We start from the raw sequence: 18,321 nt of genomic DNA, 5'->3' as shown, positions 1-18,321 counted from the left end.
GTACTATTTAGGATGTGTAACATTCGAATTTACTTCCAGACTTATCAGTACTTCAAATGCTCGTGTCTTTAACTGGAACCGGAATTGACATTTTAGTACCATAAAGGCAATCCAAACTTTTTTCCCCTGACTGGCCCCATGACAGTTCAATCTACGCATGCAATTTAGAACATGGATGACTTTGTAAAATAGAACAAAATTAATACACCATATACAGTTACATAACATGATGCTTAAATAGTTAACGCATATCATATGCTATAGAAAAACCAACTGTGTTAAAATTCTAACGAAATAAAAATCTGTAGTCATTAGATATTAAACATTACCCCGCATCTGACTTCTTGTACGACGACTCTTCGACGTCAAACAGTAAGTATATTTACATGACTATAGCTTTTCCAATTCATTTTATTTCCCTAACATAATGCTCTAAAATACACGGTAGTAATCGTAATAGCTAGAGTACTCAACGCTGGATTACTGACCATGATAACACTGTGGAGAGTGGATATATTGTGAGTATGTCAAAAGATACCAACCGGACTAGGATGAAAATTGTGAGCTCAAGGCCACCCTTTGGTCTTCAATGAACGACGATGAATGGCCTGCTACGACTAATGTTGTCCTAAACACTGTTATGTAGCAGTGGGTCATGTTTGTTTGCTTGCTGCCAGTTTTCTTAATGTTTTTTTTTTTTTTTCGATGAATACCGGTTTTCTATAACTTGCTTAATTCGGAATCAATGGAAACTCACTTCAAATGTCATTTCCGGTCTCGTCAACTATCAGACGCAGAAAGAAGTTTTGCTGAAGTAATGGAACTCGAGTCAATATCATTAGCTATAGATGTTTCCTTTGACATTTCGTGCTTGTCTTTCCATCGTAGACTTATTTTGAGGCACTTCACTGCGTTGTCATAATGTATCGTTAAAAAATTGATACTAAAATACCTTCTTCAAAGTAACCTAAATGGTCACGTCTTTTTTTATCTGTAAATAAATAAGGACAGAAAATTTAAATAAGCAGAAACAATAAACGTAATAGCAGAGTGAAGTTTGGAGGAGACGGCAAAAATGAAAGTGAACTAAAATCAAAACAAACTTTGGAATACATAGTAAGTAATGGCCATCTCAAATCTTTAGTGCAAAATAAGAGAACTACTAGAGAGTTACTAATAAGAGAAGACCAACTCCCCAAAACGGTCATCAATGCTGATTTGAAACACTTTATTAAGCGCCTAATTTTGGTCTGACAGGAAGTTACATCAGGCGAAACTTCACGGGATTTCTGGGTTAAATTTTAGTGCAGCCGAAATGACCGAATGTTTCCGAATGATAAAATAACTATAATACACATTAAGCTAGCTTCGTATATTCTTCATTGAAAAGTAAATATGGTCTAAATAATTTCTTTAATTAAGATACTTGCCTTTTTATTTTATTTTCCGATGTGTCATAGGAAGGAGCCTTTATCTGCCTTATTAAAAAACGTCGTCTTCTGATAGGTGGAACCATCGGTACCAGCTAATAGTTGTAGATTTGAAGTTGTCATGAACTACGTGCAAGTAGATACTCTTTAGAGTGTCGAATATAATGAGAATGGATACGATGAATATGTCAAAGGGACAACAACCCAACAGGGATGAAAAATGTCAGCTAATAAAATGTTTGCCCCTAGGGGAGCTATAGCCGAAAAGGGAAAGGAATTCCTGTATTGTCATATTTTTTTTTCATTTAACATATTTTCACAGATTGAGTCTACAAACAAATGAAAAGAATCTTTAAAATCCCATTGCTTGTAAATGTTATAAGTGGTCTTCACTTTTTAGTCATTTTCCAATCTCATTGACACTACACTAAATTGCCATTTCTCTATATAATTTTATGCCGCTGATGCATTTATACTGTTAAGAACTATATATAGGGGCGATTTACATTTATGAGGATTTTTTTTAATTCGCGGGGAAAGATGTCTACGCTATTTTTCAAGACGAAAAATAATAAATATTACAATTAGAATATAAAGTACAGACAAACATCGAGAGATTTTATAAAAAGCCACTGAACTCCCCGGATTCGCCGCTGAAATACATGATAATTAATACATTCAGTTAAAAAAACATTGTTATATCTTTAATTCATTTATATGAAAATTTATAAATTAAATAACAAACAAACAAATAAAGATGATGTGTATTCACTAAATTTTACTAGTAACAGTCATACCATCTTCAAGTTCCTTGAGTGCCAACTATGTAAGTTATTTGGTGAAAAAATGATGATGTGGTTTCCAAAGATAGAATTTTTTACGTGACGGGGTGCTGGCTCTGTGCACAACCTTCCCCATTTCTGTTGGGACCGACCACGGCGGATTTAGCATGTGTATAGACCACAACAATATATTTTACGCATAGTACATAATCTGAAGGACTTTCACACGTTAACTTTTATAGACGTATTAACGAATTAATACAACTGAAAAAGTCATTGGATTATGAATTAATGATTTTTTAATCCAAATCTTTTGTTGTTTAAATTGGCTTAGTACAACAACATAGAATAAGTAATGGCATTGTCACTTGAGGGTATTACTAAGAGATCTGATAGAATTTGGTCCACTTCTGAAGCTCTCAAACAGATTATCGTAATGAATAAGGAAATTAGTAATACTATGCATACCTTATGTAGTCAATACTGGACTTGGAATTTACTGACTGAGACTGAGTTTTTAGAGAAAAAATGAACACGTTATCTTATAGTATTCAGCCTGCATTATACAAAACAAATTGTGAAAAAAATATTTCCAAAATTTGTTTTCCTCTTGTACCACCAAAACTTGCTTATAATTTACAAACCAATATTTAATAAACTGACAGCCGACCTTCTTGAATTTATAGATCTGATGCAGTTCAACATATGTTGACCGACGGACATTATATATTAATACAACTATTTTTTATCACTGATCAGAGTGCTAATTCGCTATTGCACTGGTTGAAGGAAGACAACGATTTTGATTTTTGCAATTCTTATTTTGCTTCTGTCTAAAGTGTAGTGAGCGACAGTTGTGTATAAAGTTGTAGAAATTAAAGATTTTATACATCCAAAAATCCTGTTTCCCACTATATCAACTTCTCCATTAAATTCGCACGTTTAGCTCGGAGTATGAAGACTAGCCAAGAAAAAAACATTTTACCAATTCGAGATACATTTCCTCTATTCTGGCTTGATAAGCTTAAAAAAGACATGATGAAAACAAAATTTCCTTCCAAAAGGTATACAATAACTATATTGTTGAGCGTCATTATGAAATGAATATAGCGCGTCGAAGTTAATTTGCTTGGGGTTCTGGCTCCTGATCAATCGGCAGTAGACGTGGTACGATGAGCTGGGCAGGATGCCAGGCTAGACGTGGTACGACGAGCTGGGGCAGGATTCCAGGCTAGACGTGGTACGATGAGCTGCAGCAGGATGCCAGGGTAGACGTGGTACGATGAGCTGGTGCAGGATGCCAGACTATAGAAGTTGCACGATGAGCTGGGGCAAGATGCCAGACTAGACGTGGCACGATGAGCTAGGGCAGGATGCCAGACTAGACGTAGTTACCACATCTGGTGGCTCATACTTCAACAATGGCTCGATCTTTTCGTAATTTGATTTTGTCAAGATCTTAACCTTTTGTCGATGATGGTCAAGCCAAGTTCATACTTCATCTTTCTTCACAAAAATGTTAAAGTTAAAAGCTTATGAGGCACTTGTAACTGTAAGAGGGGAAGTTGAATACACTGATATTTTGATAAGTAATTACACCTTATACAGTTTTACATTAACTAAAGGGTGTATTTTACTTCATAATTTAACAAATCTTTAAAATGTGACCTATGAACAGATAAAGCATTTGTTTTTGTTAAAGATGCGAAACTAGTATTAAATATCCTTACTAACAAAAAAATTTACTATATCAGGTTAACTTCCTGTCAGACTGAAACAAGCCCTCAGTGCTTCTACAAACTTAAGGCCAGAGCAAAGAAAGGTTGAATTCGCATCGATTACCGGTATGACGACCCCGTCGCACTGATTACCGGTATGACGACTCCGTCGCACTGATTACCGGTATGAAGACTTTGTCGCATTGATTACCGGTATGATGACTTCGTCGCATCGATTACCGGTATGATGACTTCGTCGCATCGATTACCGGTATGACGACTCCGTCGCACTGATTACCGGCATGATGACTTTGTCGCATTGAATACCGGTATGACGACTCCGTCGCACTGATTACCGGTATGATGACTTCGTCGCATCGATTACCGGCATGATGACTCCGTCGCACTGATTACGGATATGATGACTTCGTCGCATTGATGACTGGTATGATGACTTTGTCCTCTATTAATGTATTTTGTTGCAACTAAGGTCTGAATATTTATTTTATGGGTGTTACCTAATAATTTACTACTGTTTGTTAGCAGCACTACAGAATAATGACATGTAATGTGGTTTAATTTTACTATTGAAACAGTCCTTATAAGTCAAGTTTATGTTGACTTCACCCTAAGGAATATAGATACTTTTTCTAAATATTGTATAGATAGTTCAAGCCAATATTTAAGAAAATATCTTTTGTGGACAAAAATAACCAAGATATGTTCACTATAGTTGTTTATCCATCATAGATGATCTAAATATTCAAAGATGAATTCAGATTTTTTTAAAGTCTTTAAATTTTATACTTCGTATAGCTATGTATTGACAAAAAACCGTTACCAGAAATAGGTGAATAAGTTTCCCTTTAAGCATTACTGTACATTAAAAAGAATACTTTGTTAAACAATGTACTACTGACGTCTGAGAATATTCTCACTATCTACGTTAAGAGTAAACAAGGGCATAAAACATGAATAACCAAAACGATACGTTCAAAGAAACAGAAGTAAACGAGCAATGTAAGATCAAATACTTGGAATAGCAGTTCGGAATAATCTAGGCTTCAATAGTTTTTTTCATGTATTGTGGCCCCGGACAATCTAAAAATTAGACCCAATACATCTAAACAAAACTAAAAAGCAAATACACAAGATTTGTTTTTCATCCTACAGACAAGCAATATGATGAACACGTTATCTTATAGTATTCAGCCTGCATTATACAAAACAAATTGTGAAAAAAATATTTCCAAAATTTGTTTTCCTCTTGTACCACCAAAACTTGCTTATAATTTACAAACCAATATTTAATAAACTGACAGCCGACCTTCTTGAATTTATAGATCTGATGCAGTTCAACATATGTTGACCGACGGACATTATATATTAATACAACTATTTTTTATCACTGATCAGAGTGCTAATTCGCTATTGCACTGGTTGAAGGAAGACAACGATTTTGATTTTTGCAATTCTTATTTTGCTTCTGTCTAAAGTGTAGTGAGCGACAGTTGTGTATAAAGTTGTAGAAATTAAAGATTTTATACATCCAAAAATCCTGTTTCCCACTATATCAACTTCTCCATTAAATTCGCACGTTTAGCTCGGAGTATGAAGACTAGCCAAGAAAAAAAAAACATTTTACCAATTCGAGATACATTTCTTTTATTCTGGCTTGATAAGCTTAAAATAGATATGATGAAAACAAAATTTCCTTCCAAAATGTATACAATAACTATATTGTTGAGCGTCATTATGAAATGAATATAGCGCGTCGAAGTTAATTTGCTTGGGGTTCTGGCTCCTGATCAATCGGCAGTAGACGTGGTACGATGAGCTGGGACAGGATGCCAGGCTAGACGTGGTACGAGCTGGGGCAGGATTTTAGGCTAGACGTGGTACGATGAGCTGCAACAGGATGCCAGGCTAGACGTGGTACGATGAGCTGGTGCAGGATGCCAGACTATAGAAGTTGCACGATGAGCTGGGGCAAGATGCCAGACTAGACGTGGCACAATGAGCTAGGGCAGGATGCCAGACTAGATGTAGTTACCACATCTGGTGGCTCATACTTCAACAATGGCTCGATCTTTTCGTAATTTGATTTTGTCAAGATCTTAACCTTTTGTCGATGATGGTCAAGCCAAGTTCATACTTCATCTTTCTTCACAAAAAATGTTAAAGTTAAAAGCTTATGAGGCACTTGTAACTGTAAGAGGGGAAGTTGAATACACTGATATTTTGATAAGTAATTACACCTTATACAGTTTTACATTAACTAAAGGGTGTATTTTACTTCATAATTTAACAAATCTTTAAGATGTGACCTATGAACAGATAAAGCATTTGTTTTTGTTAAAGATGCGAAACTAGTATTAAATATCTTTACTAACAAAAAAATTTACTATATCAGGTTAACTTCCTGTCAGACTGAAACAAGGCCTCAGTGCTTCTACAAACTTAAGGCCATAGCAAAGAAAGGTTGAATTCGCATCGATTACCGGTATGACGACTCCGTCGCACTGATTACCGGTATGACGACTCCGTCGCACTGATTACCGGTGTGATAGTAGTTTTCATGCATTGTGGCCCAGGACAATCTAAAAATTAGACCCAATACATCTAAACAAAGCTAAAAAGCAAATACACAAGATTTGTTTTTCATCCTACAGACAAGCAATATATTTGAAAAAAAAATCTTATGAGGTTTAAAAACATAAAATGTATCGTTTGTTCCATGAAAACATAGTGTTGATGTGTCAAGGGCGACAATCCAATTTACCTATCTCTAACTTACATCTATTACTTTGTTATTACACCCCTTGTTATATACAAAATTTATTCTTGTGTTGAGTCATCAACAACTAAACAAATTCCAAACAAAATCTCATTAGGAAGTTTGGTTCAATTACATGTTTAAGATAAATTTATCTTGAATAACGGTCTTTACATACAACCTAAGAAGAGAACTAAATTTTAAAGATGATAAATAGCCTCCTCTTCAATTTTAAATTCATTTACATAAAATTCTATTAGAGGTGGATATCAGTAGAATATTAGATCTTTATCAAATAATCAAGTCGTTATCCTCCGAACATAAATCATGTAAAAATATTTTTTCACGTCCTTGTAAGTTTCCTTGTTCTCTTTAGCATTCGATCATCCTTGTCAAATTCTAACCTAGGTAAGGGTATATCACCATACACTAAAAGATGTATTTTTCATTTGTCATTTCCCTCTAAATATTTTCATTAATTAAATATTTTTGCAGAATGATATCTTTTATTTCAAATCAATCAAATCTGGTCCTTTAAAAATATGATTCGTGAGTTGCGTCAGTCTCCTGTGCTGTGAATATGTTCGATATTTCAACGCTTTTTCAAACTAGGCAGTGAGATGCGAAGTAAATCAAAGGAGCGGTTATTTGTCTCCGGGGGAGCTTATGACCATTCGACTCGACAGGGTTGACACAAACATCAGTGGAGGATCCAGAAGGAAGGGGTTTCGGGGATCGGAACCACCCTCTTTTAAATTTTGTGATTTTCGTGCAAAATTTAAGAAAAATGAGCAAATAATAGAATGAAACACCCCTTTTTTTCTTAAAGGCCCCTTTTCAAAATTTCTGGATCCACCTCTTAGAATGGCTATTAAGTGGGTAAAATTAATGAGCAAGAGAGGGTGAGTGGGAGGTGGACCAGTTATTTTGTATCCACCGTCTGAAACTCTAGTTTATTAAATAGGGGTTTGTAATGAAAAACATGATTCGAGCCTACTGAAATAGTAATACAAAACTGAATCCTTTTAGCGCCTCTGAATAATATCAAGCAAGCTGTTTGCATCAATTATATTTTCATTTGTCCAGAAAAAGAGAATGCACACCTAACTAATGCATGAGAAATATTTTAAATGGTAATAAAGTGTCATATAGCACACATAAAAAATTGGGAAGGTGTGAAATACTCGTTAAAATGATAGTCGAGCTAAATGTCGTTACAATTCTACAATATTTTGTACATTGGTATTGTACCAGTTAAATAACGATCGAAAAAGAGTGCAAGAATTCCGGCAGGCGATTGCGTAAGTAATTACATCTCATGTCTCCTATTTTTTCTTTCTTTTTCTCCATTTTACATTCACTCGCGCACATTGAAGTAAGTGAAACACAAATGACAGTAAATTAATACCTAAATACAGTGTTACCACAGCTCAACTGGTTCCATTAATTATCGGACCCCTCCTCCCCTCGACTATTTCAGTGCTGTCCATGCATAACAATCTCCGGGATTGCGCGCTAGCTCTTCCACTGCTTCTTTCTTTTCCTCCATATCCAACCAGAAAACACCTCTATTGGGAAATACCACGTTTTCAAATTTTTGTCTTGAATTTCGTCAACCTGGTACTTGGCAATAATAAGTTATCCTATATAATAATAAGTCTCCTTGTTCTTTTCACACAAAACCCGCAATTTGCCTTGCATGCTACCATGATTATTTTAAAGAGAACTGCTTTCAATGTATCTTTAGGTTCTGAGCCAGTTTATGTTTACCGTAAAAGTTTGTATGTTCTGAACCAGTAACTCTTGGTTACTGAAAACTACAATAAAACTCTATTTTCACTGCAAAACTTTTGCGAAGATGAATATTTTTTCTCTACTGACCAAATGCTGAACTCGTGAAAACAAACACTGGTAATAAAGAACTGCCCGCCATTATTAACTCTGCCGACCATTATTAACTTTCTATCAAATTAGGTTTCTTACAAAGCATCTAAATCGGTATTAATCAAATCAAAAAGTCGTCAATGTGTGCGACATTGCTTTAGATTCCGAAGAGAAGCGGTGCTGTAATTCACACTGAACGATCCCTTGACAATAACACTAGGACATTTCATTTATTAGTTACAGCACAATTAGCTGCCGATATTATAAGGAAAGGATGTATTTGTTATAATTGATGTTGGGAGCGTAAATTAATTATCACGAATGTCTGGACATTATTTCAGGGCTTTTGAAGTGAAATTCAAACTTTACAAGATTAAACGGGAATAGAGCGCATAGTAACAATGACATAAAAAAAAAAAAAAACAACTTGAAATTTGCCCCATTGTTTTCCTAGATTCTATTTTAAACAATTTTGCGTAAAACCTTATTTTTGAAGTTAAAGACCTTGGCTATCGATTCCCTACTAGGACTGCCTAGCGAACAATTAACCAATAAACAACAGATACTACTTACTTTATTTCGGTCTTTTATATAAGAGTGTTGAAGCGACCGACAGAATGGGCAACACAGTGTCGATCAAAACAACTGGGTAAATATACCGACATGTTGTGTATAAGTGAATGCATTTTTGGTGAGTAACATCAACCTTTCTCGTACTGATCTAATTGTATGGAGCACACCCTCGGACATTAATTACAGTAATTCTCGTATTCATCTGGAGCTTTTCGTGTTTGTTATTTTGTTGTTTGGTGATTGATTAAGTAAACGATGACGTACATGCACTACATGTGCTAGAAACGTTGCCTCTGTGTGGTATTCCACAAAGACTTCTTTTTTTACATAATAAATTGTGATTTTTTAAAAGACATTTTAATGGAGCTGTATAGTTATTTCTAATGACATCCTATTAGCTATTTATAAAACTATACAATGTTGTTCAAAAGTTCTTTTCTCTCTACTCAGTCGACCACAGGGCTATTGGTATAATCATATGCTAACAAGGAAATTAAAAACGTATTTATCTTTTTTACCAGTTATACAATTTAACGGTCAATTAATGTGTAAGTTTATACTTTTTTTTCGAAATGGAGACGTTGCATTCAATTAAAGAATTTTTTCATCAAAGCAACACTATCTGGTTTCTACAAACATTGAAGAAATGCAAAATATAACACCATCCATCACGTTACATAAAGGATATGACATTAAAATCTCCTACAGGGGTCACATTGCGTGAAACTGCTTCATCACATGTATCTAATTGTAACTTTTAAACGGTATTTTCATTAGGTTTTCATTAGATTTAACTATGAGATGTCACTTTGCATAGCATATATTACTTTTAAAACTGTCACAAAAGTGGCAAAGCTTCGTATTTTAGGACCAGTATCATATTTTTACTGTATCATCGAAATATTCACTTGTGTTTGAAGCTACTTCACCGTTCAGTATTGCACGTATCTACTAGTTTCCCGTTACTTAACAAACATCTTACGATTTAAAAAGTGTAAAAGCCAGATTTTGAAAACGATATCCTTAGAGTTTGCAAAAGGCTTATCGAACTGTTTGAATTAGTTTTACACTTTGTACATCGAGACAAGAATCATGGACAACTGCAGTTTCAGTCCGTCTCCGGTATTTACAAAATATGGTGCTTTGCATTCGATATTGATATGAAATCAAAGTACAATGGCCTTGGGTTGACAATTTTTCATTCCGGTAGGGTTGTTGTCTCTTTGGCATATTCACCAAATCCATCCTCGTTATATCATTTTCCGAATCGATTAATATTGAATAAGAAATTATCTAAAATATAATTTTAAAGTCAAATAGCAACAAGTGGACAGAATTTTATGTTACGGTAGGTCGAGTTAAAAAGGTACGACTTGACAAAGAGCCACCAATACGTCCCAAAGTCAACCACTGCAATGTACATAATGTATAAAGATGAAAGCCTTAAGGTTTTTTTTATAAATAAACTTGACTTAGATAAAATTGAAGAACGGTTACCGATTACAATAATTTCATTGAAGCAAACTGTAACGGTCGAATATTTGGACTATTTTCGAAAGGAGGCAAATTGCGATCGCAAGTAACGTCAAGCTATGTCTTTTTGATAATTTTTTATCTGTTTTTTAGTTAACGTTTATACTGACGTCACCGAACTACAATGTAGTTGTACTAACTCTTTGATATTTAACCAACTTATTGCGATGTTGTGACGCATGCTATTTTTTTTCGTGTACAAGATACCCAGTATGTTTACATAACATTGTCAAGCCAATACTAAAAGTTCTATAACATAATGTATGAAAGGCTACATGTTCATTTACGCAGAAGCAATCGATTGACACGATTTTCTACCAGATAAGATACCCACACTCACGAAAAACGCATACGAGCATGATTGGTAAAGTCTTATAGATGAGCATCTGCTTTAACACCCAACATAGTGTGCATGATTGCTTGCTTGACTTATAGTACGTAAGCGATAAACAACAAAACTAGTAAATTACGAATGTTTCCTCTTTGAACCATTTAATTTGGATTAGCACTAATACATACTATATTATGTTAGTGAGCTCGCGGAATGATATAATTTATGTAAAACCCATCATAAGTTGGAAATCACCGGCAATATTATTTTGCACAAATTTAGGTAATGCCCAACCTGCATGTAAAGCTTCATAATAAATCTCTAGCAACCTCCTTTCAATTTCAATGTATTTGGCAATAATCATCTCTGCATATAATGCCCAACCTCATTTAAAGTTTTATCACAATTAGGATTAAGTATGTACACATATACGAACGTACAGACGGACGCAGAAATTGACACATTGTTTGCTGTTTGCCAAAGCGGCTATTAGAGTCAATGTATTTAACGTATATGCATAGTATGTTATTCCCGCCAGATGAGAATAGTATATTTCTTCTGTTGCAATAACTACAACTTTCATCTTTGTTTAATCTAAGGAGCAATCATTTGATTTTTGTTTTTTTTTTTGGGGGGGGGGGGTAGAATTAAATTTGAAAAAAAACCGTGGTGGAAGCATATGGTGAAAAAAAATCCAGGATGACCATTCGGGTAAAAAAATGTAGAGTGCATGCTTTGAAAAAAAATCAGGATTTGAATTTTGTAAATACTGATTACTATTTGAAATATTTGTCATATTTGTATATATCAAGTAAAAATATCCAGGACTGGCTGGAATCAAAAATAAAAAGTAAGGATATTCTTAACACAAAAAAATAATATCCAGGGCGAAAAATTGGCTCATAGCCCCACACCCACCCCAACCCCATTTTCCATGATTGGCCTAATTGGTAAAACTTCATTGTTTTATCATTTTATTTGAACTGTAATCAGAATATCTTGTTTATGATTTTATACACAGTTCAAAACGACGATGTTATTTTTTGTTTTCATTTATAAACCGTAACGGATGATAATTGGTAAATTCATTCAAAAGTCAGTGTACATAACTGTCCAATTATTTCTAGTCTGTTTTCAACGGCGACATAGTATGTATTTCGAATGCACTTTGTCGTATGTGATTAATTGACGAATGGTAATCGTTATACCGTTGTTTGTTAAACTAACTATTTCCTGTAGGTTCTTTTGATAAACGAAAGAAAAATGAGTGAAAACGATAAACTTCCTGTCCGCCATGACAGTTAAGAGATCAATCCAATGACCAATGATTTGCAATTACTTTAGAATTGATCTGTTCCCAACACCCAATTAAATGAATGAAATAATTATCATAATTATTTATGAAAAGATTGAACAAATTGTAAAGTAAAGTTGGCGTGCGTCCGGTCGATTATCAGGGTTACCTTCACTACATGCGATAACAAAATATTTCTCTTATCAGTTAATTAGATTTTGAAAATCTTTTCATTATTTTAAGTTAGTCTCGTCGTTTAAAACTTGTGAAAGGGTATTTTAATAGAGGAATTATAATAATGAGTTATTTTTTAACCTTGTCTACTTGCTTCTATAATTATCATAATTAGTTTTTTTCATTATTTGAGTTTTTTTTTTGCGTATTCTCAGTTAAGAATTTTGTTCAAGAAAACAACAGGTGACGATACAGAAACACCAAACTGAAACGGTAAGTCTTTAAGTAAAACTGGATTAAATATATTTGGAATCTGGGCATAAGTTTGATTTTTAGAATTATTATTACTTCAAGTGTTTTATCACAAAAAAGTTCTGCAAATAATTCATGAATCTTTTTTAAATTTTGGTGAATGAATTTCATACTTATGAGTAAAGTTTTGAGACGATATAATTCTAATGTTAATAGTTGCCCTTATAACGGAAGGATTTAATGAATTGTCAAAAAATAGTTTTCTATAAGGTTTAATTGTCGTTCCTTACCACGGACGGTATATAATATAATTACATTTGTATATATATTTGAACCTGTCCAATGATATTACACATAATAATTTACAACGCACCGACAAGGCAGATGTTTCGCCTCTCAATCAGATTCTATCAGTTTATATCCCAATTATATAAATAACTTGATTAAATATATCAATGTAAGCAAACATTTTCCTTCAAATTATGTCCATTCGAACCTACCCACAAAGATGAACCGGTGATAACATTTATTTTGCTTATCGGTATTAGGGTAGATCATGGCGGGCGTTGTTTGGTCATCGATAAGGCATTTTTATGGACCTGTCGTTAAGTCCTCGACAAAGTGAATGGGACAAAAGCACCGAAATATTGAACTTTCACACAAGCGGTGTCACGCAGGAAATAAAACTGATTACAATGATTAAAATCTACAATTTCACGGTGTACATAATTAGAGCCCTTTCACTACTTAAAAAATCTTGATTTCGAATCTAAACTGACTCTAGTTTTAAATGCCGTCAGTACCATTTTGTATAAACACTGCACCAGGTGTGTACGTTTCAACATTCTTTACATGGGAATTCCTTGACTCTGCATACTTTCAAATTTAATTTCATTTCGTTTCATTTTTGGAATGAATTACAAAACATCTCGTTCTGTAGAGATTTTTTTAAACCAATGGACCGTCTCAGACAACTGTACCCTGTTAAGGCTAATTTCTGACTTTGTCTTAAAATACTGGTAGTCGTCATGTGTATGTTGAACACCGGACTGTTTAACTTTCCAAAACTACCGGATTAACTAAAATTCCGTACCATGGATCCCCATGGACTAATTTACACCTTATTTTTATTGCTTAGAATGTGCCGTTTTCGCGCAACATCTTAAATTAGGACTACTTATTGTTCATTCGTAAAAGTGCCAACGAAACATTTGCGCAAATGATCGTAGTTACTATATTTTATGTAAATGGATAAGTCCGTAATCCTATCCTTGAGTTAACCTGTCGATGAGTTTCGGTCACACGAAAGAGCTTGAGATTTTTACTTGAATAATAACTGTAGGAATATTTAGTAAAAGCAATTCTCTATAGTTCTGCATGAATAAGGGGTAAAATCAGAATTACCGAACTGATAAACTCTAGGCAATAGTCAAAAAGAAAAGTCCTCTAACACATTGCAGAATCGAGTAAAGCGGGAAAGATGGGAACCATTGCAAGGGTCTTCACTTGGTATAGGCATTTCTGAGACAAGAAATCAAATCACTCAGGAATCTTAAATGTGTTGATTTAGCGTTTGTTGGACTAAAACTGCTTGCTCTTCCCAAATTTTTTTTTGTTGAAAATTACATCTACCGGTCTGTCCAGGAATTCGCACCCTGTGTTAAATAATGGGTGTTTAAATGGTTAGAATGCGCAAATGTATCATAAGATTTCAAACGCCCTGCTGCTTTGAACTCTCCATGTTTCTTCTGATTAGTCTTAAGCTCAATACCACTTTTGAGAAGACGTTTAACTGTTTAAGACTGGACATCAAAGAGGTGGATGGAAGTAGAGAGGTGGAGTTCAACTGTGCTATCGTCGGAGTTAATTAGTGCATTTTGAAATCCCTTGGGAACCCATTGTTTGTAATGCATGCAAACAATGCTCCACGCTTTTGACATAACACCGCCATGTTTTCTCCTTGGTTCATCCTAATGACCAATGTAATTAGTACTTGTTACGTATGACCGTAACGAACTAGATTGTCCGGTAGAAATACAATAAAACAAATGACCAAACATTTGTTAACGGACAAGATAAAATAAAACTGTCGCTTGTCATATTTTCTCTCTATTTTACACACGATTGAATGACAAGCTACAATAGAAAGCTGTATAGAATCTATATTCCATTACACTGTACATCTTTTAACCCATAAATGATTAATTTCAAAATTTTAGGAAAGTGACATTTCATCTGGATTTTTTACATTTTCCTATATTCGGCACATAGTTGATTGGTTAAGACACGAATTTCATCAACAATTTTTGTATCTGTGGTTTCCATAAACATTTTGAGCGCCCCGCAATTTATTGGATATTTCTCAGTTAGATATTGACAATTTTGATAAGATATGCACACATAATGATCATTAAGCGTAATTGTCTTAATGAGAGCCAGGCTCTGGTCATAAGTGCTTTATGACTCTGGAATAGCATTTGCCATGGGCATTTGACCACTTGATATTGAGTAAATACGACGACTTTGACTGATGCTTTATTTTTTGAGTGATCGGGAATATTGTCGCTAAGTCGTCCGGCTCGACTATCTGTTTGACATACATTAGGTCAGAAATAATTTGAATCGCAGCTTTTCGCGTGATCTGAAATGGACAGGATTGAATTTAAGACATTCAGAAAACCTCGCCGACTGGACATAATGTGAGAGATTGATGTTGTGTTTATGAAAATTATTAGAATTGTATGAATAGAAACAGGACTTCAAACATTATAGTTTATGGATTAAAGGTAAATATCTTAAGCTTGAAAAATTTCTAATTTAAAGATTTTTCATTTATGATCAACAAAATATGTTAGATATTGACGTTTGGGTTCGGTTTATCTAAAGTTCATCAATATTGTAAATAGGATAATAAACACCAGAACGCGTTGAAAGGGAGGGGCATTTACAACTTACGGTTAGACTTCAAATGAAAAATTTCCAAAGTGCACGCGATTTGGACATCAGTAAATCATGTCAGTTAAATCGATTCTTTAAAGGAGTAGTGTTTGATAAAAGATTTGTCTTCCTTCATTATAGTTTCCATGCAAACCCTTGTGTAAGGGAGTTTTTTTAGATCGAATTTACTCCCTTTGATTATAAGTAATGGTTTTAGGAAATGAAGACTTCATTGTGATAATTCAGACGATCATCCAACTCCTTCATACATGTACATGTATACAGCTTAGGTAGGGAAGCATATACAAAGGTTGGCAATATTCAACTTATAAACGAAAGTTTTGAAGACTCATTTCATATTATTATTCAAAACCTTTTAAATGTTAAATATATCTCCTTTATTTCAAAACCATTTTAATTGATTAAAAAATAGTGTTTTGCATAAGGTATGTGCACTAAAAACCAAGGAATGCAATTGCGTCTTAAATTTTAACAATACGAAGGATCTACTAAGTTTTATTCAAGCTCCGCCCAATTTCGGGTAGTGATTTTGTAGTTTCCTTGGTCAGCTTATGGTAGTACAATACAGTTAGGTCATTTCTGAAAATTTGGTCTCATTTTGTTGAAATAAAGCTGTTTTCGGGCAGTCTGCACAGAAATTTCTAGTGTTTTTTTCATAAAAAAGTGCATATTTTTTAAATCTTTGGTGTGTGGAGGTTCAAGTCATTTATAAGTAATTTAGTGATTATTGTTATAAAATCCAGAAACCATGGTAACATACTTAAAAAAATATTACTGAGTTTTAGTACCAATCAGGGGTGCCTTTTCAAAACTAACAGCCCAAAATATCAGGCACTTAGACACTACCACAGGATGAAAGCATGCATGGAGTAGGTGGAGAAAGGGTAAAAATAATAAGACCCTTTTCGATTCATTCTCTCACAAATTTAGTCCCAAAAGTTTGTGCGAAATAAGGTATTTTGAAAATCATCCATCTGACGCTGAGGAGAGAACCTAATACGGCAGGGGACTGAAACGTTCCGGATACCATTCTTCCTTTAAATTACACCTTTTAACCATTACTATACATTACATCTGTCTATGTATAAATGCTTAACTACATTTATACAATATATCCACCAAATTTCAACTATTAATTTTAAGTTATACAAAATTCGACGGGATAACTTGGTGTGCGAAACAGTGCACCTTAATGTAACTGTAAGTGCACTCAATAGGTCAACACAGTGGCGGATCCGGAGAATCACCTAAAAGGGGCCAAGGGGGGAGGGTGGGGCACTAAAAATCTTGTTAAACACTTTTTTATGCGTGCATTTACATAGAAAAATGTGTTATTTTCATCTATTTCAAATTCATAAAGAGAGCCCGGGAATCATCCACCTATGCTACACAGCACCCCTTATTTAGTTATGTATATCCTAGTATTGTTTGAAAATTTATATTCTCCCAGTTACTGATTGTTCAATTCATTTTAACCCATTTCATGTATTGTAACCAATTATTGCACAGAAATCTATATTCAAATTTGCTCACTTCCGAGGTTTTAATTTAGAAATATATTCCTTCTCAATTAAGGTTTACATGTTCAATTCACAGAGCAATTTAACCATTTTACAAGATTCCGAAATAATACACAGTAAAGTCCTCATTTAAAATATTGATGCCGGAACAATCAATTTCAGATCATGCAATTATGCGCAGTAAATAATAGTTAAAACAAATAATTTGCCACAAATATGATCGTGAGAATACATAATGTTAGTGTATGAAATAACAAATAGTCCCAGGCGGTATCGAATATTTTTAGTTGAAGTCGGGATCAATTGTTAAAATTTATAGGGTAATAATTCAATCGTAAAAGTCGATATTTATTACAGTTCTAAATCTATGGACTCCGAGATGTCAAGGGAGATAATTAACCTTTATTACGCGGGAGTTGTCGGACATGATTAATGTCCAATACAAACACATAAATTGTAGATGTTCATGTTTTTGAAGCCTATAAATATCAATTAAAGTTAAACTTATCTGTGTTTTACAAGTGATTAAACAATTTATGTGTATTCGTTAACACTTTGTTTTGGTCCTGTGGGCACGTCGCACAAACTTTTATGGTCACCAAAATGAAATTGAAACTGCGCATAATACAAACGGAGATTAGTGCGAATGGAATTATGAAAATTTTACATTTTTATTTTTAATATTTATGAATATTATGTGAACTTTTGATCTTTATGTTAGACCACGAATTCCCAAAGAAACCAGTAAACAGAAAGATTAAACTATATCAGTCATGGCCGTTCCATCTCTATTCCACGTACCGACTCGGTGCTGGGATTCGTGTGAGTGTCTCTTGTTAGGAAATGAACAGGCATATGAAAAAAAGAAATACTAAGAGAAGAGAAATGGGTCCATAACAGTGGTAGATACAGGGGAGTCCGGGGGTTAAAACCCCTCCCCATTTGGTTGTATTACCTAGTAGATTTTATGCAAGTGATGACTGACTGGGGGATGATTCAATGGGCTACATTTTTCGGGTAAATGTGCTAACGATAGCCTGGACCTCTTTTATGTTATTTTTTTTCACAACATCACCTTGGTTTACCCCCGGTTTCC

At 34.2% G+C, this 18,321-nt stretch overlaps 1 protein-coding gene across 3 annotated transcripts in view; it reads left to right on the top strand.

Moving 5' to 3' along the window:
* The first annotated feature begins 236 nt into the window (after positions 1 to 236).
* The window catches only part of LOC148604136 (protocadherin-9-like), a 43,897-nt gene continuing 25,812 nt past the window's right edge, over positions 237 to 18,321 (top strand). Inside the window, exon 1 of one of the 3 annotated variants that reach the window (XM_088548309.1) lies at positions 237 to 372. The gene's annotated coding sequence lies outside the window, so the exon portion shown is untranslated. Of the gene's footprint in view, positions 373 to 12,689; positions 12,769 to 18,321 lie in introns of those variants that run through there. The other 2 variants (XM_088548307.1, XM_088548308.1) reach the window with 2 other exon arrangements.

Source organism: Perna viridis, chromosome 10 (assembly GCF_037379345.1).
Source record: "Perna viridis isolate PV_CMFRI_1.1 ecotype Kerala chromosome 10, ASM3737934v1, whole genome shotgun sequence".
NCBI lineage: Eukaryota > Metazoa > Mollusca > Bivalvia > Mytilida > Mytilidae > Perna > Perna viridis.
This window is presented reverse-complemented; position numbering and strand designations above follow the sequence as displayed.